The sequence below is a fragment of the Magnolia sinica genome, chromosome 1, assembly GCF_029962835.1.
Source record: "Magnolia sinica isolate HGM2019 chromosome 1, MsV1, whole genome shotgun sequence".
Taxonomy (NCBI): domain Eukaryota; kingdom Viridiplantae; phylum Streptophyta; class Magnoliopsida; order Magnoliales; family Magnoliaceae; genus Magnolia; species Magnolia sinica.
Window position 1 is genome coordinate 114,148,357 of NC_080573.1, and position 23,947 is coordinate 114,172,303.

The following is a 23,947-nucleotide window of genomic DNA, read 5'->3' on the forward strand; positions in this document are numbered from 1 at the left end:
CGACTGTTCTATCAACTACAACTCAGCAAGTAAAGTTAATGGAGGGAAAAGGGGAAGAATAGGCAGAGTAAGTGTTCAGTGATTATTTTGTCTCTCAACACCAAGCGTTTGGGCTGCAAGTTTAAAAGGGCCCAAATGAAGAAGATTTCCAAAAAGTCCAAGGCAGAGATAATCACCATCCAGGAAAGCAAGATGCAGGCTATAGATAGAGGTATGCTTGATTCTTTATGATGGGTCAAGAATAAGGGTGGGATTCCATCGACGCTGCTATTTCTGCGGCTAGCTTGGAATGAAGATTTGGGGTCAATTTCTGTTTCTATTTTGCTGCAGGAAATCACCTCTGGTGCACAGTGGATTTTTACTGCTGTCTATGGCTCTTGCTCGAGTTCCTTAAGGAATCAGTTCTGGACTGAATTGGATTTATCAGGCAACAATGGATTTTTTTCGTGGTGTGTTGGGGTAGCCTTTAATGTTGTCCGCTTTGTGCACGAGAAATCTAATGAGAGTCGTGTCAACAACAGCATGAAGAGATTTTTTTGAGTGGGGGCACAGCACGATATGGTGGATCTTCCAGTACTAGGTGCTCAGTTCACCTGGACTACTGGACAACATAACACCATCATGTCAAGATTAGACACATTTTTTGTGTCTCCCAACTGGATTGAGAAATTCCCTTTAGTGTGTCAACGAGGGATGCAAAGAACCGTGTTAGATCGTTGTCTGATTGTACTTGAAGTGCCTGCAGACAACTGGGGCCCCAAACCTTTCAGATTCAAGTTGGCTTGGGCTGGTGTTGAAGGGTTTAAAGATCTGATCGCTAAATGTCGAAGGATATGCGGGGTTTCGTTTATGCAGAAAGCTCAAAATGCTGAAAGAGAGAAGTAAGATTTGGAAAAAGGAAGTCCTTGGGTCCAGTGAGGCTGAATTTGATGAAATGGCCTCAGAGATTCATGAGCTGGACCTCTGGGAGGAATCTGGTGCTTTATTAGAGGATGATAAAGAAAAAAGGGGCCACATTGCTTCACAAGTATGTTGATCGGTCCAAGGAAGAGGAAATCCAGTGGTGGCAATGCTCAAGAGTGGTGTGGCTAAAGGAAGGAGACAGAAACACTCATTTCTTTCATAGTATTGTGAGTGCACGGGCAAGAAGCAATCGTAACAACTCTTTGATTGTTAAAAGTGAAATAACTTTAGATAAAGGAAAGACTTGCGATGCCACAGTTTCCTTTTATAAAAACTAGCTATCCACCAACCACTGGAACAAGCCACATCTTGATTAATTTCATTTCAAAAGGTAACGGAGGAAGATGCTACTTCCCTTGAGGCACAATTTACAATCGAAGAGGTGAAGGCTGCGATTGAAAGCTCCAGGCCCCGAGGGGCTCCCCATCTCTTTCTTTCAGATCTTTTGGCGCATGCTAGAAAAAGGATGTTATGGAATTTTTGATAGAGTTTGCTGAGTGTAGCAGGCTCTCAATGTACATTGGAGCTTTCCTTCATAGCCCTTATGGCCTTATCCCTAAGCTTGAAAGAGTAGAACAATTGAAATATTTCTTCCCTATGAGCCTGATAGGGGGCCTGTACAAGATTCCTGCAGAAACTCTTGCTCTATGACTTCGGGATGTGTCGTCTAAAGTTGTTGCCGACAATCAGGGGCCTTCGTTATGGGAAGACAAATTCTGGACATGGCTTTTATAGCTCATGAATGTATCGACTCCAGATATAGAGAGAAGAAAAGCGGATTGGTGTGCAAGCTCGATCTTCAAAAGGCCTACGATCACGTCGAGTGAGACTTCTTAGATGATATGTTGGATAGGGTGGGGTGTGGCTAGAAGCGGAAGAATTGGATGCAATCATGTGTGCAATCGGGCTACCTTCTCTATTCTGGTTAATGAATTGCCAAAGGGGTTCTTCAAGGCATCAAGGGTCTAAGGCAAGGTGGTCCCCTCTCTCCCTATCTATTTGTGATAGTTGGTGACGCTCTTAGCAGGATGTTGTCCAAGGGGGAGGATAACGACATAGCAACTTCAAAGTATCTGTTGATAGCCCTTTAGTTAGCCATATTTAATATGCAGTTGACACGATATTGTTTTGCAATGCGGATGAGACTTTGGTGGGCAACCTTTGTAAAATCATTATTTGTTTCGGAGTGGTCTCCAGGCTTAGGGTAAATGTGGCAAAAAGTGAAATGTTGGGGATCCATGTATCAAGTTTTTGGTTGTAAGATGAGCTTGTTTCCCTCTATGTATCTTGGTCTTCCTCTTTGCTTAGGAAGGCCTGCAACTCATGGCATAGGGTGATTGAGAGAATCGAAAGGAAGCTAGCCAATTATAAATGCCATTATTTATCTTTGGGAGGGAGGCTAACTCTCCTTAGAACAACGTTTTCAAATATGCCGGTATATTTTCTCTCTTTTTTTTAAGTGCCCCGGTTCAGTGCCAAAGTGGCTAGGAAAGTTGAGGAGGGATTTTTTATGGAAAGGCTCTCATGATAGTTGGATATTTCATCTTCTGAAATGGGAGGAGCATGGTACTTTGTGGGAAATGGCACTAGAAGATCGGTTTTGAATTGGGAGGCCTTTGGAGGGAGATCATTGTAAACAAATATGGGGTTCAAGAGGGAGTGTGGTTCATTAAGTAGTCATGTCTTTACTGTGCCTCTGGCATATGGAAAGCTATTGTGTCGACAAAACACTTGGTAAGGACATGAATATCATTCGCTATTGGTGAAGGGGACTGGACTCGTTTCTAGGTGGATATCTGGTGCGGTGACTAGGCTTTCCAAAATACTTTTTGGTGACGGTTTTATAGTCTGGTGTCTTCCTTGCCATAGAAGCTTATTTGATGATGAGACAATAGAGTTCACAGGTCTGCTGGGCTTCCTCAAGCATGTTGCGCCTTCTCCCCTTGAGGACTCGGTGATTTGGAAAAGGGCATAGCTCTGGAAAATTTAGTGGCTTCTTTCGTCAGTTTCATTTCTGATTCAAGCAATTCCCAAGGCCCTTCCCATCTGTATCTCCATTGGTGCTATTGGGCCCCTCGTGTGGCAGTGTTTGTATGGCTAGTTGGGTGAAAGAGAATTCTAACCAGCGACAATCTACAACGTAGATCCCTAATCCTCCTAAATATTTGTTTGATGCATATGAAAGGTGCAAAACAATTAGCCACTTATTCAACCATTGTGCCTTTGCTTGGAAAGTGCGGCATCACTTCCTCCTGGAGTCTCATGTGGCTTGGGTCATGTTGGATTGTGTCAATTGTTCTTTGGGCTTGGCACAGAGGAAGAAATGAGAAATTAAGTTAAGTTATTTGGAGGTTAATCATTATGGCAACTCTGTGGGCAATCTAAAAAGAGAGGATTGAGCAAGGTATTCCGTATCGATAACGATGGCCGCAACGGTCACCACCATTACCGATACGGGTATCGGCTGTAACAGTCGATACGGGGGCGTAACGACTGTTCCGACCACTGTAATGGTTGTAAATTTTATAATCCCCTAAACATTTTGAAAAAATATTTAGAAAATCAAGAATAATATAAATATTCCAAATATGTATTTATTTTTTGTTTTGAATATGTTTATGGTAGTGTAACGGTCCACTCTTTGGCGAGAATGTTGTATCGGGCTATCTAATGAATTTGTGAATATGATTATATGTATCTAATATTTACACATCACAATCAAGCATTAAAACTAGAAATAAGAAAAAAATACATAAATACTACCTTTTCAATTTTTTGAAAAAAAAAAGAGGTCATTGGAGCTTCTATTCGCTCAAATCACTTCAATCTACGATTTAAATATTAAAAACTATAGTAAGAGTGGTCGAAATCTATTGTAAAATGATCTAGGAGAGCTTTTAGAATGAGAAAAGTAATTAAAAAAAAGGGGTATTTAAATTGGAAAAAAAAAGTGGCTGTTTTTCAACCGTTACAGGGGTAACGGTCGTTATGCCCTGTAATGGCCTTTACGACCACCGTAACGGCCAATACGGTCCCAAAAAACCAATTGCCCCGTTTCACCTTAGTATCGCGTAACGGTCATAGCCGTTACCTATACGTATCGGCCTTTACGAGTGTATCATAACGGATACGGAACACCTTGGGAATGAGTAATGCGGGGGCATTTTCACACTGGCTCGAGTGGGGTGGCCTTTGGGATGCGGGGGCACACTCGGGGTGGGTGGCCCGTAGAACTCATGTGATTTGGGGCCCGTGTGAGGTGAAACCCATGGATTTGGGGCCTGGGCTATGACATAAAGGGATTAATTCGCCATACTCTATCAGCTCGAGCTTTTAGATCAAGTGGTTAATTATTCTACATCAAATTGGTATCCGAGCAAGAGGTCTCGTATTCGAGACTCCTCACCGGGAGTGATTAATGCGTGTGCATTTTCATACTGGGCTCGAGTGGGGCGGCCTGTGGGATGTGGGGGCATACTTGGGGTGGACGACCCTGCATAACCCATGTGATTTGAGGCCCGTGTGAAATGGGTCGCTCATGTGAGTTGGAACCCATGGATTTGGGGCCCACGAGGAGGGTTCGGCCAATGACCTAACCCATGGATTTGGGGCCTGGGTTATGAGATAAAGGGATTAATTTGCCATGATCTGTTAGTTCGAGCTTCTAGAGCAAGTGGTTAATTGTCTTGCATCAATGAGCGATGTTTCAGAAATGTGAGATCAATGGAGACCAAGGCGATACGGATAGTTATGGTCCTATGGATCTTGTTGGGGATTGCGTTCCTCATGTAAAGTCAGTCGTGGCAGCTTCTTCCTTTTGGGTGGCAAATTAATGTAGTGTTGTATTCTTTTCCTGCCTTTGGGTAAGCTTTCTAATAAATATTTTTGTTCTCTCTCTCTCTCTCAAAAAAAAAAAAAACTTATGTTCGGAAATGAGATCATTAATTTTATTAACACATTCACCATAGGTAGGGTTAGATGATATAATCAAGCGACAATTCTAGGAGATGGATTAATATAAGAAATTCCAAATGGAGAGGATATTTGTAGGAGGTGACTTAAATGGTCATGTAGGAAAAGAAAGTAGAGGATATAAGAGGGTACATGGAGGATATGGTTTTGGAAGAAGAAATAAGATGGTGGTAGTTATCCTTGATTTCACTATGGCATGCAATCTAGCTCTAGCAAACACATACTTTAAAAAAGAGAGATGAACATTTAATAACTTTCAAATGTGTATCATATACAAGCCGAATAGATTTTTATTTTTATTTTTATAGGAAGACAATGATCAAGGTGATACCCGGTGAGATCTTGGCCGCATAACATAGGTTAATGGTTATGGATGTTTATATCAAAAGGTTGGAGAAAGGGAATGAAATTAATGGGCTGTCTAAAAACTAGCTGGTGAAATTTAAAAGGAGAGGTGCTTTAGAATCTAAAGGATTTAAAATTAATCAGACAAAAACATAGTATGTAGAGTGCAAATTTAGTAGCGATAGGAGTGGGAATGAGGAATTAGTAAAAATTCTTGACCAAGAAGTGTATTAAAAAATCTTTTTTAAAAAAAAAAAGTAGTTTCCCAAAAGGACCACTTTCCGTACCTTATGTTGATAATTTCTGTGAGTGGAGAGTTTGGGAAGGAATGTGCGATAGAATTCAAGTGGGGTGGAAGAAATGGAGAAGTTCCTTTGGAGTTCTATGTAATTGTTGTGTACCACTCAAACTGAAAGGGAAATTTTATTAGATGGCTATAAGACTGGCCATGCTTTATGGGACAAAATGTTGGCTAGTAGAGGAACATGTGTATCGGACGAGTGTAGCTGAATTGAGGATATTGAGATGGATGAGTGGCAAGACAAAGAAGGATAGAATTAGAAATGAATGCATTAGAGGAAATTTAGGAGTTAGGACTATCACCAATAGGTAACAAGTTGATGGAAAGTAAGACTTAGATGGTTCTATCATGTGTAATGGAGAACTGCTCCAGTTAGGAGTGAGTTTGTACAAATCGAAGGCTGTAAAAGGGTAAGGGAAGGCCCAAAAGGGTGTGGGCGGAGGTAGTAGGAAAGGATTAGACTACTTGTGGTCTAATTGAAGTTATGGTCCTTGATAGAGTGGAATGGCGGATAAGTATTCATGTAGCCAACCCCAATTAGTTGGGATAAGGCTTTAGATGATGATAACAACGATGATATGTTCTTTTCATGTCTTGGTTATCCTTTGGGGTTTGCCAATCATGATTCCCAATTTAAAATGCCATATGAATAGATAGTGCGTGGAAATGATGGTCTTATTTCTGGCTTATTTGTGGTTTTTGGCGCTCTTTGTATCTTATTCCAGTTTGGACCATAAATTATTTTTTTGAAGGATGACAATTTATTAATGAAGTGGCAAAGCTGAAAGAATACAAAGAAAAGTCAAGGAAAAAAAGAAGGAAAAAAGAACCCACAACACACACTACAACCCAATTAATTAGAGGCTTCAACTATATGCGAAGCCACTGCCCATTCAAAGGCACTAGATTTAGCTCGAAAAAAGACTCCTTACGGACTGCCACACCTGTCCATAAAGCGGCACTAGATTTAGCTAAAAAAGGACTCCTTATGGACTGCCACACCTGTCCCTAAAGCATTTGTTTTTCCACTCCAACCAAATAGCCCATAACCCGGAAGGAGGGAGTCTCCACACAGTTGAACCACCTATCCCATGACCACGTATGTGCCACTGCCTGAAGAGGCCATCAATCAATCTCGGCAAACCCAAGAAACACCGAAGAGCCCGAAGAATCTTCCTCACACTTCCCTAGAGAACGGGCAATGAATAAAAAGATGATTCACCAAATCCTCATCGTGCCAATATAAAAGGCAATCATTAATGATAACAAGGCCCCTCTTTCTCAAATTATCAATCATTAACACTATCCATCCAACTAGCCACGTGAACCTAGCATGACAAAACCAAAAAAAAAAAAAAAACAAAAGAAAAGAAAAGAAAAGAAAAGAGAGAGAAAAAAAAATATTGGTGTCCCTTCTTGTGTATTTGTTCCCATTTTTGGGTTTGAGATAAATAGCTTAGGTTCTTGATTTGATGTATTGTTCATTTGGCTTATGATTGCAAACTCATCATCATAGTCATCATTACTGTATAAAATATTGGCGATATTATCAAAATATCGCCGATAATATCGGTGTCGTCGGCTATGCGACACCGAAACCCCATTTTTTCGAATCGCTCCCAAGTATCGTCGATAATCTTGCCGGATTATCGGTATTTTCAAAATATCGTCGATATTTCGTTGTTCCCACCAACCACGGGTGAGAACTGTAGCCAACAACCCCCCTTTGTCGATAAAAGGGGTAGTTGTCGGCGATAAAATGTAAATAAAAACCCAAAAAATACTTGTTTTTTTGCTCGGATCTGGAGGAAGACGCGAATTCACAGCCTTGAGTGCAGATCGGCAATTTCCGGTAAGATTCAACTCCAAAAATTTCCTTTTTTCCGTCGAAAAGTCCTGCAACTTCTCGAATCTGCTTGCGGGGCAAGATCTTGAGGGTTTTTTTTTCTTATTTGGGATGAGGGAGAGGGATTTTCGGTTGAAATTTTGGAGAAATTGGTGGGAAGGAGATGAAATTTTGAAATTTGAGAGGGATTTTTGGAATTTGGGGATTAGGCGAGCGTAAATTGGGGATCAGGCGAGTGAAATGCGATCGCGTACGTGGTTCCGTACGCTGTTAACGTACCGAGTACATTTTGCTGGGCCCACCGAGAATGTATCTAGTCGATCCATGCGGTCCATCCATTTTTCCATCTTACTTTAGGGGTACCAAAATTTAAGCATACCCAAAGATCGAGTGGACCATACCATTGGAAACAGTTGGAATAATGATTTCCACCGTTAAAACCTTTCTAGGGCCCACAATGATGTTTATTTCTCGTCCAACCTGTTCATAAGATCACACAGACATGGATGAAGGGAAAACACAAATATCAGCTTGTTCCAAAACTTCTGTGGCCCCCAAGAAATTTTCAACGGTAGATTTCAATTCATACTGTTTCCTACGGTGTGGTCCACTTGAGGTTTGGATATACTTCGTTTTTAGGCTCAAGACCTAAAATTATCTGTTAAAATGGATGGACGGAGTGGATAAAATACATAAATCACGGTGGACCCTACAGTTGAAACCTTCTTGGTTCACGTTCAACTGCTCAAAGTGAGCCATACTAAAGGAAAAATGTGGTTAGGGAAATTCCAACCGTTGAAACCTTCCTGGGTTCAATAGTGATGTTTAGATGCCATCTATACCGTTAAAAACGTCATTACTATTGAGATGAATTGAAAACAAAAATATTGGCATGAATCAAAACTTCTGTGGCCCCACGAATATTTCAACTATGGATGTTTAATTATCACGTTTTACGCTCACTTGAGCTTTAGATACGGTTCGTTTTTGGCATCATGTCTTAAAATGAACTCACAAAACAGATGAACGGGGAGGATTTTTCACAAACATCACAGCGGGCCCCACCTGAGCTTGCAACGCAGAAAGGAAATCTTAGTCCTGCGCTGCATGGGCGTGGGCGCGGATGAAAAATAAACATCACTGTTGTATGTGGAAAGGTTTCAAGGGTGGAAATCATTATTTCCACTGTTTCCTGTGGTATTGTCCACTTGAGACTTGTATAAGCTTCAATTTTGGGCTCAACGCCTAAAATGATATGGAAAAACGGATGGAAGGTGTGGATAAACCACATAAATTCACAGTGGGCCCAACTTAGAGCGTACTGAGTAACTCAGTAGCTAATCCGATTTCTGGATTGGCTACTGACAAAAGCCGTAGCCGAAGACACCCAGATCCATAGCTCAATTGGCAGACTGAGTAGAGATACCTCATTTCAACACTTGAGGCCTTGGTATCCATCCCCAGTGGGGTGGCTAACCCAAATTGCTACTGATGTGACGTCACTGAGCTATGTGGACCCCACCATGATGCATGTGTTGTATCCATACCATCCATTAATTTGGAGAGAGATTTTTATGACATGAGAAAAAGAATGAGATAGATCTGAAGTTCAAGTGGACCCCACCATAGAAAACAGTGGGGACAGTGACATCCAGCGTTCAAAACTTCTTAGGGGCCACAGAAGTTTCTGATCAAGCTGATATTTTTATTTTCACTTCATTTATCTCAATGTTAACTTATGAATAGGTTGGATCTCAAAAATACATCATGGTGGACCCTATAAATATTTCAACAGTGGGTGTGATTGCTCCCACGGTTTTCTATGGTGGATCCACTTTAACTTTAGATCTATCCCATTCATTTTCTCACGCATAAAATGATCTCTGCAAATGGTTGGATGGTATGGATACAACACACCATCATGATGGGTCCACATAGCTTGGTGACCTGGGAATAGTACTGCCAACTTGTTGGGCAATAGTACTACTCTCAACTGCCACGGGATTCGGATAATGATTACGAGCCACCTCGTCACTTTATCTGGGGATGAAACATGACCACAAATGTGTATTTTTTAAATTCATTTACTTTTGCATGTCTTAATTGTTGTAAGCTTGCATTTTTATTATATAAACTCATTTTGGTTACTATTTGAGTGATTTCTTACAACGACGCATGCCTTTTGGCCCCCATTAAATGGAAACTTTTAATTTAATGCATTCTTTTTGCAATTTTTTCATTCCTGAATATGTAAATATGTGTATTTCGGCATGTCCTGAAGTTTCACTAAAAAATTCCACCATTTTCTCCATGTTTGCCCCTTTTTCCCTGCATTTCCAGTTATTGGCAATATTATTGGCGATAATGATATTATATCTTTATCTCCGGCCAGCGAAACTTGTAGCGATACCAACAACTCGAACACTGGTCATCATCGTCCTCTTTTATTGTTCTCCCTGTAATTCAAGGTCCGACCTTAGACAGTAGATTGGCAAAAGTTTAAATCGGCTGCCCACCATGCATCAATCTTCCTATTTTACGTGGACTCTTGGAAACCACCCATGGTAGAGACTCACATTGAGAACAATCACGTGTTGGCATTGTCCGTCCTAGTACTGAAGCCCCAGCCAAACATGTATTGCATGCCTTAGCCAAGCAAGCAAGTCATGAGATAATTTTCACACTTTTACGCTTGTGGTTGCTCATTTCGAGTCTTTAGTCACTTCTTCCAATTTAATATTGGACTAAATCATTGGGAATCATATTCAACTAGGAGATTTTGTTCACTCTTTGGTTCAATGTTTTGTTCATTTGGCATTCAAAACAGTTATGGTTAGTTGTAGTCGGGAGTGGTATTAAGCCAAAATAGAAGAGGAAGTTGGGTAACAATAAGGGAAACCTATCCTAGGAAACCAAGGGCAACTTAAAGACCCATTTTTTTTTTTTGGCTATTTTAGTCTCAGCTTTGTGAATTCTTTTTCTCCATTCATTCCTATCCTGGGCCTTGTCCTTGGTAAGGTACCTGGTATCCCTTCTCGCCACCTTGAGCCATGTCATTGTTGGTCTTCTATTCTTTGTCGAGGCCTCTCTCACTTTGTGGTACATGGCCAGACCATTGGTTTAAATAATCAATTATTGCACATGATATCACGCCCTTGAGAATTGGAAATGTTGCGATAGATATCGGAAAATATTGTAGTTTATGTTAATTTTTTCAGGCTGATGGAAACTCTAGGAAAACGATGGAATTTTCCAGTGAAACTAAAGGAGATGTTAAAAGACACAGACTATAAACCTAGAATTCAAAACATTGCAAAAAAGCTGTATACAACAGTTTTACTTTGTTTAGGGACAACTGCGTTGTTGGACATAGATGATGCAATTAGATTCAAAGTGAGTTCATATCATTCAAATCTTGTACAATAGTCAGTAAATAAAATGCAAACAATACACATCCAAAAACTAAAAAGATCCAAGAATATACCTTGGTCTCAGATGCACATATCTATACATTTTAGGAAATAAAAATGTTCAATTATTAATAGCAACTTTCACGGTGTCACCCTCTACTTATCCCTATTATAATATATTTATTTATTTATGAATATGTAAATAAACGTATTCTTTTTATTATTATTATTTTTTTTCCAAAAAAGAAGAAGAAAAAGAACGTCTAATTTATAGATTGGGCCACACATCTAATATATATTTTTACCCTCTTACGACGAGTTTAAAGGGTAAACATCACCTTGGAAATCCAAATTTCTTGCTTGAAATCAATTTCAATGCATCAAGTCATGCATAGACATGGGTTTCAAAATATTTCGTTTCCAATCTGTTAAAAAAGGGATTCCCACAAAGAAAACCACAATTTTCTCACCTTTGTGATGTCAGCCTGAAATCCCTCTCTGATTGCGATTTCTCCACCAAATCTGTGTTTTGATGCAAAACAGCTCAAGTGGAGATGTTACAACACAGTGACAAAGGGCATTCATCATCTGTTAAAAAAGGGATTCCCCCAAAAAATTCTTTTGGATTTTCCCCTCCTGATTTATGCTGATTTGGCTGTTCATCATCTGTCTCCCATGAGGGCTATTGTTAGTTTGCCCTCGTTCTTGACACCTTTTTAGACTTCCCACACCTCAACTCTCTACATTGCTAATCCTTTTCTCATGTTGCTTCCTAAATTTTTTTCTTTTTTTCAAATTGTGAACAGTTTTGTTGAAGAAACTGATACACAAAAAAAAAAAAAAATAAAAAAAATAAAAAATAAAAAATAAAATTATGTATACAAAATAGAAAAGAGAGGTGATTTAGCTTACTTGCTGTGAGGATACAATGTTCGTCCTTAGGCAGCCTTCTATATCTTATATAGACATCCCTTGAACGAGGAACCACCTGTGCCCGAATAATGATTCTCCCCTTGATGCCTTGGAACAATGTTTCCTCCCTTTTCCAAACTGTTGTTGAAAATCCTGTAACTGTGTTCCTTCCATAGGGACAATAAAGTTGCAAGTATGTACGAATTCCATAGGACTGTTGTCTTCTTGTCGAAGGCCATACCCTCCAAGCTTGGAATTGAGACTATCAATTCCGGCATGGCCCAACTTACTCCATAGAGTTTTGGTATCTTTCTCCATATGTTGGTGGATACTTCAAAATGAAGAGCTGATGATTAGGTGGCATAGTATGTAAACATTTGTATATTCATGTTCTTCTCTTTTAGAGTTGATTGATAGTGAGAATCATTCACTTTCAGCCATCCAAAAGTGATGACTCTTGGTGGTCCCAGGAATCTCCATTCAGATGTGGCCAGATTGGGTGGCACTTCTCGAACACCGCATTTGCTCTCCCTCTAGAAGGATTTGACAAAGAAGGATCCATTCTTTTCACAATTTCACCTCCTCGGTTGGTTTGGAGTTTGCAAACCTCTTTCTAAAGGAGGTGCCAGCATTCGGGACATGGTGGTTTTCAACTCTACTCTTTTAGGCAAATGGGTTGGCATTTCGGCCTAGAATATGGAAGCTGGTGGGGAGGGCTCCTTGCTAGGAAATAAGGGCTTGAGGTTGGGTGGTTTACCAAACGTTCTTCTCTCTATATGGCTTCCTCAGTCTGGAAAGTTATCCGGGCCCTTTTGCCCCATATTCAGGAAAACATTTCCTTCGCCCCCGGCAATGGCATCTGCATCAGGTTTTAGAAGGATTGATGGTTTTATGATAGGCCTCTCATCTTAGCCTTTCCCTCCCTCACCCTTGTTGCTTCCAACATCATCGGTTCTGTTACTTCTTACTTTGTTGATGAGGGGTCTGGGGTGTGGTGCCCGCATTGCAGGAGATCTTTTTCGGATTTAGAACTCAACGACTTCATTTGGCTTTTGGAGTTGTTTCATGTTGTTTGCCCTTCTCCTGGAGCTGTTGATGTGCCAGCCTGGCTTCCGGAAAGCTTTGGCAAGTTCTCGGTCCGCTCCCTCTTCAAGCTCCTAAGCTCTCCCTCAGCTCCTGGCCATGCTTTCCCTTTCTTTATCTGGTCCTATGGTGTTTCACTGAAGATAGTTGCCTTTATCTAGCTGCTGATCAAAGGAAAAAAAATTCTGACCATTGACAATCTCCTGAGGTGGGGATTAATTCTCCCCAACGTTTGCCTGATGTGTATGAAGGCAGTTGAATCCATCGATCATTTTTTTTGTTCTTCGTCCGTTCACTCAGGGGATCTGATCGGCCATCCTAAGCAGCCTCCTCACCCGCTGGGTAATGCCTTGCTCTGCTCGAGATCTTTTTGCTTGGCAAGGTGGTGCAAACATCTACAAAGATTGGAGAGTCAAATGGCACCTCGCCATCCTGACTGTCCTTCAGGCCATTTGGAAAGAAAGGAATTCCCGGCGCTTCCAAAGCTCCTCTTCATCTTCTGCCCGTGTTTTTGCCATGATCTTTAGTGATATTGAGGATTGGGCCTCCTGTCTTTCTGCTCTGGGCTCTAGGCCTTGGTTCTTTGTCTTTCTGCTCTGGGCCCTGGGCCTCTTCTCGTTAGGCTTCTTCTCAGGCCAGTCCCTTGCCCATTGGTTCTGTTGTTCGAGTTGTATAGCTGTATAGGTCTTTCTGTTCTTGTTTCATTTTGTTTCTTTGTTTTCTTTTGTTGTTGTTGCTGCTTTTGTTCTTGGCCTTTTGGCCTTTTAATAAATTCAGCAAGCTTTAAAAAAAAAGATCTTCTGATCTGGATTTGGAAAATTCCCCGTGTTCTTTCCTGAAGTGAAGCAAACTCTTTGATCTGCCCGTCCAAAAGATTCCTATGAAGTAGTGGGTTCCACGACCATCACTCTTTCCTTGGAAAGCAGTTATCAATTATCATAGTCTCCCCCTTTCTCTTTCTTTCTTTTTCTTTCTTTCTATTTCTTGGAACAGTCATTTTCTCCCCTTTATCCACTGCTACTTCATATATTCCAAAACATCACCTAGCTGTCTTATGTCACACCAACACCATCCTGAGTTCTGTACTTATCTCTTACTGCTTGTTTCCAAAAGGGATTATCCTTGATTCCAAATCTCCATAGCCATTTTCCAAACCTCCATGTCGCTTCCTAATTGTGCAACACTTATCCCATATATCATAGCCAGACAAAGAGCTATCTTCTAAAACTTTCTGTGTTTCACTGTCATGCAACAATCACATAAAAGTCGAAAGGTACATCTTGACTTCTTCCACGTAGCTCTAGATCTATCTGAAGAATCCTCATAGATCTCTCCACCCTTCTGAATTTACTCGAGGTAGTGAAGCATTTGCTTTCAGGGGTCTCCTGGCCATCAATTTTAATTAAAGCATCTATGACTGTTCTTACTAATGTTATGTTCCAGATATTGTTTTGATTCTCTTAATTTTGAACCTCTAGATTCTGGAGTCTTCCTCCTACATGTGACCTTTTCCTCACGCGATAGGGGTCCACCTCCAAATATGGCATAAGCCCAGGGCCTACTGTGGGGCCATCATGTGCTGAACTTTTGGACCGTTTGCTGCTGAATTTTTGGGGCCAAACTTCTGGAACAACAGCATAATTTTGGAAGATTATAGTTCCTGATTTGTTTTCTGATGATTTTGGTGGCTAATTTTCTGAATAGATACATGATATTGTTAGCCTATTATAGTTCATTATAGTTTGGCTATATCTTTGTAGATAAGCCGCTGATATTAGGTCTGTCAGTGGGTACCTGATGGGCCAATTGATTTAAACAGGTCTGGGTCCAATTTTTGGAACTGCTTAAAAATTGGGCCAGGTTCAGATACACCATTGTAGTCTCACTTAAAATTGGGGTCGGATTAGGTGCTTAATTGGGTACCATATTACCTGGTTAATTTATTACATATATTATTATTGATTAATCCCTACATAAAAAAATAAGTAAAAATAAAAATCTTGATCGTCTCAATTTTGTAGGGAATTTTGATATTTATCTGATAAAGAAGCTCCAAGTGCAATCTCTGTGGATCTGATCTGCTTTAACTACGAGGTCAGATCGGGTACCCTATTACCCAGTTTGTTTACTACAATATTAATATTTTTAGTGATTAATACCTGCATAAAAAAACCTGATTCCCTGATGATGAAGTACCCCTTTATATATTGCCCAAGTCAGTGGAGTTTTCATGGTTACCCTGCACAATGCGTTTGAGGAGTCACCTTTTGTTGCACAGCCTGAACAGGTTAAGGATGAAGCACTCCTTTGGTTCCAGCCCCAACTCCCAAGCACTGTTATGATTCAATCTCTACCTGGTCGTAATCAGTGTTTTCAGGATCGATATTGACGCCTGTATCGCACCCTTGGGATATAGATACATATCGGGTATTGCATGAGAAAATATTGCATGTATCACTGTTTTTGGGAAACATAAGAGAATATTGAGACATTGGTTGAATTTTTCAATGAAATTTCAAGGGATGTCAAAAAGACGTTATTTCTTTTGAAAAGAAAAGAAAAAAGTAGGCCACCTTACTTTGAAAGGGATAGCGGGCAGATAATACATTTATATTAGTCATGTTGTGGATAAAAGAAGAAGATTCCATTTCTCTGCATCTTAGACAGAGAGTAACAGACTGGACCCATCCCACCAGTGTGACATGGAGGTCATCCAACCGCCTTGGCTGCAGCCACATGTCACACGTCCCACATAGTCCATTTCCCACAAGCACTAGAAAGATTCCCCAAAGCAACACACACACACACACAGAGAGAAAGGCCGCAACACCTGAAAAAGAAAACAAGAAAGAGCCATGGAAGAAATGTACAGGGCTCCTCTTTCTTCCCAAAGCTAGGTCTCATGTCGCCAAAAGTGGCCCCATTCATAACAAACATGGTTTCAATCACGTCAGCTACTGCTGACCGTAATCAAAATGTGGTCCCATGCTCTGGCCAATCACCACAGACCACACCAGCATCAATTGCCAACCAACAACACCTGATCTTCCAATCCTCCCTCACCATCATCGGCCGCAACTGGCTTCTCGAGTTTGACATCCGCCTTGACCGGCATCCTCAACTTGGGTGTCAGCCTCTTGGCTTCCCCACATGTATAGATGTAGATCTTCCTCACCATGCTGCAGAACTCACGCCATGGGTCGTTGCTGACCATCATCATGTCATCCTCATTGTCTGTGTAGATGACCTGCCATTTCTTTGCAGGCCCGCAGAATTTGCCTCCAGTGCCAAACATTTCCTCCAGCTTCCTGAGCAAGTCATCATACTGGTCAAACCTTGTTAGGTCCACAGCTCTACCAACCACAATCCCTTGCATGCGAACCTTGGTGCAGCTCCGTGTGCCTGCTTTGCCTCTTGAGGTGACCTTAGAGAAGACTTTTTGGGCTCGCTCACTGCTGACTGCGGGAATATCAGATCGGTTGGTATTTGTTGGTTGAATTGCCGATCAGAATCCGCATCCAAAGATGGAACCAACCGATCCTCTTCGACTACACCAGAAACAGTTGCCACCATAGAGGTTTCCTCCACATTGGAGTTACCAACAAGCTGGATCCCGAGCAGCCGGTAGCCATTACCAGTCTCTGGCTGCCTTTCACCTGATTTTCTGTTGGCAACTGCAGCATAAGCATTGGCTGGAGCTTCACCACAGTTAGACCAATACATCTGGTGGCCAGAAATTGTGGCTGTTGCCCTGCTTCTAGTGAATCCAAAAGACCTGGCTTTTGACATAGGGGACAAGGAAGTTGAATTTGGTGATGAGTACAGCTATCTCCCTGGTTGTAGACTAGAATATGAAAGAGTTGAGGTAGCTTTATCTGGGGATTTCCAGAGGCCAAATACAGGTAGGTCTGGTGGTGTTGAAGGGTAAAGCCAGTGGCCGTGCCTGTCTGTGGCTTGGTGCTGGTTATGTGGTCGAAGGAGTTGCAGCCACCAGAGGCTCCAATTCCCAGGGTGAAACTCTTTCGGGATGCGGGATTGATGAAGGTTCATCCCATTGAACCTTTAGGTATCTCCATTCAGAATCTGCCCAACAAGATAGTGTCTCCAACACCAACAATGGTACCACTAAATCTTCTCTCAGGAGCTTTCTCACCCTAAAATCTCATCTTGAACCTCATACTAACAGAGAGTTTGTGGTTTTGAGCTTCAAGATACTTGTTGACACTTACAATGAACTCAGATTGGCTTGTCCTCGGCTTGTAGAAAACAGAAAAGAGAGTCCCGGTTGATATGGCATGAGATGCAGTGGCAAGAACCCCAAGATGCATGCTGTGACTGGATATAACAGATGATGGCATATTTATTGCTTAGTTGCCTCATTAGCTGCCTAACCCTAACAGACAACTCTCCGTTTTTGCCTCTTAGGAAGACGAATTCATCACCAGCTACCAGTCTCTTGAAGTTTACAAACGCACTCCAGCCTGTTGTTAGCAGGTGCCATCTGGGTTGCCCTCGAAAAATGTGATGGAAATGCTATTCATTTCCATTCATATCCTTAGCTACCAATTCCTGCCAAGGGGGGTTTTGGGACATGTCCAGTAGTGGAAGGCATTCATCCGCATGCTTCCTGAGAACAGAAAATCTGCCATGGGTGCTTGTGTCAGAAGCAGCAAGGGTTTTACAAAATGAATGAACGGTGCGCTGTTGAGGTTCTGGGTGTGGAGGATCTGGACTGGTAACCTCGACTCAGTCACCTTCAGTTAACAGAGTTATCTATGCATAAACTTCATCTGTTTCAGATTCAGCCTGAAGCTGAACATTCACTACCCTACAGAAAATTTTCGATGGTAAATTGAATGAAAGCATCCACTGATCCAGCCCCCGATGAGTTGATGCTTCCAGCTGTTCCATATGACCCTATGGAATGTAGTAAACCTGCTCTCCTTCACGAGGCATTGTAACCAAAGGCCCAGTGCAGGCATGCCGCAGTTCCTTACACAACACATCTCCAGAGGCCCCTGAGCAATGACCTCCAGAGGAATGATTTGGAGCAGCATGTGCTGTGAAAACCCGATGACAAAACCCCGAAGAGATCAATCTATGACAGCTCTTGCATCAAAAGGAATGGGATAGAGGTGATCGATTCTCAAACACAAAGGCAGCTGTTTAATACTCAATCAAGACCACGTAATTACATCACAGGCATTAATACACAGATGCTATAATATGCCCTAGAGAAACCCTAGAAAGGCTTCTTCCCGCAGATACTATAATACGCAGCCCGTGATCTGTGACGCAAGGCCTCCTCTCTAAAACAAGCTTTAATCCTGAAATAAATTGGGGTCAGTACTGTGTGCCTTTGATACGGAAAAGCTGTCTGACCTTTAATGGCATCAGCACAAAGGAAATCCCTCTAGCCAAAAATCTGGCAGATATCTAGTGAAAAGAAAGCCAGCTGTACAGGTGGAGAGATGCACAATCTTTAACGATTCTGGGCCTGATTTAAATCAGCGATTCATGGGCCTGAGGGGAACTGTGATGCAAGGTCTGCTGTACGGACTGGAAGGACAGAAGCGAGATTCAATGCGGAGCGATTATACACACAGAACTCAAAAGAGCACAAAAAACAGGTACACATAATAAGTTTCATTTGTATAGGGACCCAAACTATGCGCTGTCTGACAGAAGTGATGCAATTATGTTGAAAATCAGTCCACATATAATTTATAATTTATAGATCATTGAAATGTATGAAAGTTGGAAAGTGGAGGCCACAATAAAAAATCAGATTTTATCCAATTACCCCAAGTTAAAAAAATCGGAGGCCAAAATCCATAATTGAGCATGCAAAATCATGGATAATGAATTTCATTCCACTGATTCCAAGTGATTTAATAAAAAAGAAATTGTTTAAATTTGAAAAAAAACTGATCAATTCTGTTTCTAGTACCATGCGTTCTCTGATCTCAATTTTTGCACCCGAATCACCTTTTCTCTCCAAGCAATTGAAAATGAGTGGTTGAAATTACCTTAGGAAGGTAACCCCCCCCCCCCCAAAACAAAAATATGGATTTGTGGGGATTCTGGTGAATTTTCCAAAGTTTTTGCAAAGGGGGCTGATGATGGTATAAATGATATGTATTGATGGTAGTTGTGATCCAAATGAGTTTATAATTGAGATAGTTTCAAAATATTGCAATGAATCAAAATATCATCAGCATATTGTAATATTTTGCGAAATACTGCACAATACAAGGAAAAAAGTGAACTTAAGCTCGGTTTCGTATCACCTACATAAGATATCGAATCACTGATTGTAGTTACAAGACCTGGTTGGTCGAATGAAGACCTTGCAATACTTGATAAGCATGGCTATCTAGTTCTGGTATTCCCCTTTGTACTCCCTCTCCAGTAACTCAAGGTTTGGAGGTTTCGAGCTTTGAAGGCATTGCCTATGTTGCCTTGAGTCAATTAGATATTACGTCCATAGTTCTATCAAAGGTCATCTTAGATGAGGGCTTAAGAAACTAGTATATAGCCTTGCATGGTGGGGATATGTCTCTTCATCCTATAATTTCAACAGAAATTTGTAAGACTTCAATACGTATGATATGAACATGAAATCTACTTCTTGCGCTAACCTGCTTTACCTGGTCTTCTCTAAAGCAGAGGTAAAATGTAAATTGAAGTTCAGTTCTTTTTTTTTTTTTTGAGAACAGTGTACTAATAAGAAGTGTTTGAGGTTTTTTAACATAATTTATAGCACAAGCATTTAAACGGCTGATCTCATGTGGGTCATGAGAACTGATGACGGAGGAGAGGAACTTAGAAGAATATAGGATATTCATGAAAGGAATTGTAGGAGTATTCGTGAAAGGATTGAATGTACGTGAATGGAAGGGAAGAGCGCCCTCAGAATGCTACAACTGTGAGGGGGAGACGAAAGGCCTGTGGTCAAGTGTGAAAAGGCTGCTGTGAGTCCATCTGAGACTGTTAATGGTTGAGGGAGATTTGAGTCATTTGGCAATGCAAGCAGGTGGGCAAAATCTTCAGTCTCATATCCATGGTGGTTTGCAGTCTGGATTGAGTAGATTAGGGAGTTGTGAGGACCATTCATCTTTTCTTTCCCATGTTGATACTTGGTAGGGTATAGAATTTAGAAGTGGATTCCCTAGCCCTGCCCCGCAAAGGTGTTCTTATGCACTCTTACTTTTTGTGAATCTCTTCCCTTTTTGTTAATTTGTGTTTTCCTCTTTTGATAGATTTTTTTTTTTTTTTTTGTTTGTTTCCCTGAGATTGATAAGCTGGTCTCAGACCCAGCACTTCACTGTTGAAATGCATCCCGTCTACCATCGAATCATTGTGCTATGGGTGCGAACTTCTTGATAGAATGTTTTTCCGACTCCTAGGAAGAGGGAAAAAAAATCTGGTTCTCTCACAAGAGGGAGGGAATGACATTCTCAGGCCTAGTATCATATAACTCTTGACTTTAGTATATGTTTTTCTAGGTACTATTTCACAAAAATTGCATTGAGCTGTCAATCATTTTTTCTTTTTCATGCCATATATATATATATTTTAATAATTATCTCTAAGTTCGGACTATAATAATACCTTGTCTGTGGGCTATCAACTATTGCAGCTATATAACGCCTGGCTCATGCTGCGATCGATGTGAGAAGAGCATTGCGGCGGGACGGGTGGCAGTTCCCTTACTTGAACTGTGGTAGGATGGAACTCATACTTTAGAGCTTTTATCACTATTTGATGATTGAACCTGCTGGTGATTTCTTCCTGGTTTCACTAAAATTTCAGGTTTTCCTAGTGGTTTTCTGAAGCTTGTGAGAAATGGAAGCGGGCTTCTGTTAAGTACTTAGGTCTTCCATGTCCAGATTCCTGTTTCATCTGTTCATTTTTTTTCTTTTCTTATCTTTTCTCTTTTTATTCCAGCTCCCTAGTGGTTATTTATCATGTCGATTTCAACAATATCTCTGGTTTTTTTAGTGCATAATACTTTGGCTTTATAGTATTTTTGTGTTTTTGGGTGTAATGAGATTCAACTGCGATGTTTCTTGTTTAGTAGGCTAAGGTTTACCATGTTTTTGCCACCATTTACATGGTTGTGTCAGCTTGTTTATGGCACATGTATCAAAACATACAACACCTCCTTCCTGGACAAAAGTCCTTGGGCACCATGATGAAAGGTGCATGGCCTGAAATTAACACTGATTGGGTGAGATCTTAACTGCTTGATTTAACCCTGATCTCAGAGTTTCCTTTTAACCATAAGATTTTTTTAAAGCTTCCTTTATCCGCGATAAGGCCCGCAGTTTGGATGGTCAGTTTCTACAATTTGCCAAATTTGTATAAGGTTGTGGGCTTGAGAGAGGCATTACCTGTTAGACAGTTGGAGATGCCTTCTCCAAGATTGAAGCGGTCCATTAGGGGGTCCTGCCTTGCAGAAGTCTTCTCCTAAAAACCAGTCTGGACCTCACATTAGGTTGGCCACAGTTGAAACAAATGGGTAGTTGAGAAAACTTGGCCAAGTATTCTGAAGCTTTGATTTGTTTTGAAGAGAGTTGGCTTGTGTGATTCTCAGGACAGGTCGTCTCCTGTGGTTGGACCACCTGATGGATTGTTTAGATCTTGCAGACGTGTTTCAGGTTGGCACGTGATAGCTTGTGGATTGGTGGCATGGGTGGGTGTGTGGGGCGTAGCAAAGCCACCGTCTAAGATACTGATAGGATCGAGTCCGGAAATCTTTCGAAGAGAGCCACGTCTCAGGGTGCAATCACTTGACTGAAATTTCGTTTGGTTGGACCCCAAATACTGTGAAAAAAATTTCCATATTGGGATAGTTAAAAATACCTTATTTTCAATAAACCAAAGGGTTTTTTTTAAAAAAAAAATAAAATAAAATTCTTAAAGGTTGCATTGATGTTGTCATGTTAGCCCCAAGCCTTTGTATGTTGAATATCAACAAACAACTGTTAATATCGGTGATCCTCACTGAATATCGTCGACCCTTATTGTGGATCGCCGATATTCACTATGGATCGCCAATTCAACGAAAACGATCATAACTCATTTGTTACATGTCTGATTTGAGTGATTTTATATTCATTGGAAAAGTGATTTGATAAACTTTTAAATGGTTTTGAAATTATCTCATTTAGACCATTCAATTGCCTAAAAGTGGGTCTAAAGTTTGTCAAGAATTGTGGATCGATGATACACATTGTAGATCGTTGATCCCATGAAAACAATTATAACTCCTTGGTCATATGTTTGATTGGGGTGATTTTATATTCATTGTAAAGATAATTTGATGAAAATTTAAATGACTTTGGAATCATTTCATTTGAATATTGATTGCCTAAAAGTGGGCCCAAAGTTACTGTTGATCTTTAATCCTCACCGCGGATCGCTGGTACACACTATGGGTTGTCGGTCCCATGAAAATGGTCATAATTCCCTTGTTACATGTTTAATTTAGGTGAGCTTATACTTATTGGAAATGTAATTATATGAATTTTCAAATGATTTTGGAATCACCTCATTTGGACACTATTTGATTACTTAAAAGCGGACCCAAAGTTAATTATTTGGATATCTCATTGGGTGATAAGCACCATGATGAACTTTGGGCAACCAAACGGTGTCTAAACGAGGTAATTCCAAAGCTATTTGAAATTTTATCAAATTATCTTTCCAAGAAGTACAAGATCACCAAAATTAGATATGTAATGAGGGAGTTATGACCATTTTCATTTGACTAACGATCCATAGTGAGTACCAGTTATTTATAGTGATTATCGACAATCCACATTAATTTTTGGCTGACTTTTGAGCAATCAAATGGAATGTAATTGAGGTGATTTTAAAGTTATTTAAAAGTTCATCAAATTACATTTCCAATGAATATAATAGAGAAATTGGCCACTGTAGATGCAACTTTTTACCCAGTTTCTTTTCTGAAGAGTCCAAAACTTACCTTCCCAACTTAGACGTCGATGGTACGGACGAGCATTTGAGGACCAAATTACCCCTTCTTTTCAGAAGCGGATTGGCTGGTGTATTAAGACAAGCGTTGATAGATGCGGTTTGGGTCCTACCCCCGCCCGGACGGTAATCCATCCGGGCAGGGCTCTGTGGAGCCCACCATGATGTAAGTGATTTATCACGCCGTTCATCACTTTTCTCAGATCATTTTAAGGTATGATTCAAAAAGTGAGGCAGGTATAGGGCTTAAGTGGACCACAAAGTGGGGATTGAACGTCCACCATTAAAAACTTCTTGGGAGCTTGAGAAGCTTCAGATCAAGCCGATATTTGTGTTTTCACTTCAGCCGTGTCTACATGACCTTATGAATAGGTTGGATGGTAAAAAAACATCACGGTGGCCCTTAGGTTTTAATGATAGGTGTCATTATCGCTGCAGCTTCCTTTGGTGTGGTCCACTGGAGCTGTGGACCTGCTTCATTTTTAGGATCGTACCTTAAAATGATCTGAGAAAACCAATCAACGGCGTGGATAAAACACTTACATCACGGTGGGCCCCACAGAGCCCTTCGTCCAGCGCTGACGCTCGGACGCGGATTAATACTGACAGGTTCTGTGGGCCCCTCTATGATGTATGTGTTATATCCACACCGTCCATCCATTTTTAGATATCATTTTAGGGTATGAACCAAAGACTAAGGCAAATAAAAATCTGTAGTGGACCCCACCAAAGAAAACAGTAGAGAGAGTGGTGGGACTATCCTAAGGCCCATCATAATGTTTATTTGAAATCCAACTTGTTCAAAAGTTAAGAAAGACATGAAATAAGGGAAAACACAGATATCAGCTTCATCTAAAACTTTGTGGCCTTTAGAAGTTTTAAATAGTGGGCGTCACCGTCCCATTGTTTTCTGTGCTGGGGTCCACGGGAGATTTGGATTTAATCTCTCCAAATGGATGAAAGGTGTGGATAGAAAACATACATCATGCTGGAGCCCACGATCGTCAGCACTCGTCTTCACATACCAGCCAATCCACTTCCCAAAGGGAAGGCATGGGTATTTTGGTCCTCAAATGCTTGTCCATGCATCAAACGTCTAAGTTGGGAAGGTAA

At 40.9% G+C, this 23,947-nt stretch overlaps 1 protein-coding gene and 1 pseudogene across 4 annotated transcripts in view; one reads left to right on the forward strand and one right to left on the reverse strand.

Moving 5' to 3' along the window:
• Window positions 1–20,861, forward strand: part of LOC131254763 (protein MLN51 homolog) — a 31,653-nt gene extending 10,792 nt beyond the window's left edge. For 2 of the 4 annotated variants that reach the window (XM_058255503.1, XM_058255494.1), the window contains 2 exons: window positions 20,475–20,558; window positions 20,648–20,861. The gene's annotated coding sequence lies outside the window, so the exon portion shown is untranslated. Of the gene's footprint in view, window positions 1–14,853; window positions 15,260–19,601; window positions 20,274–20,474; window positions 20,559–20,647 lie in introns of those variants that run through there. The other 2 variants (XM_058255496.1, XM_058255500.1) reach the window with 2 other exon arrangements.
• LOC131248469 (auxin response factor 7-like) lies at window positions 15,852–17,765 on the reverse strand (annotated as a pseudogene).
• Window positions 20,862–23,947: the final 3,086 nt, after the last annotated feature.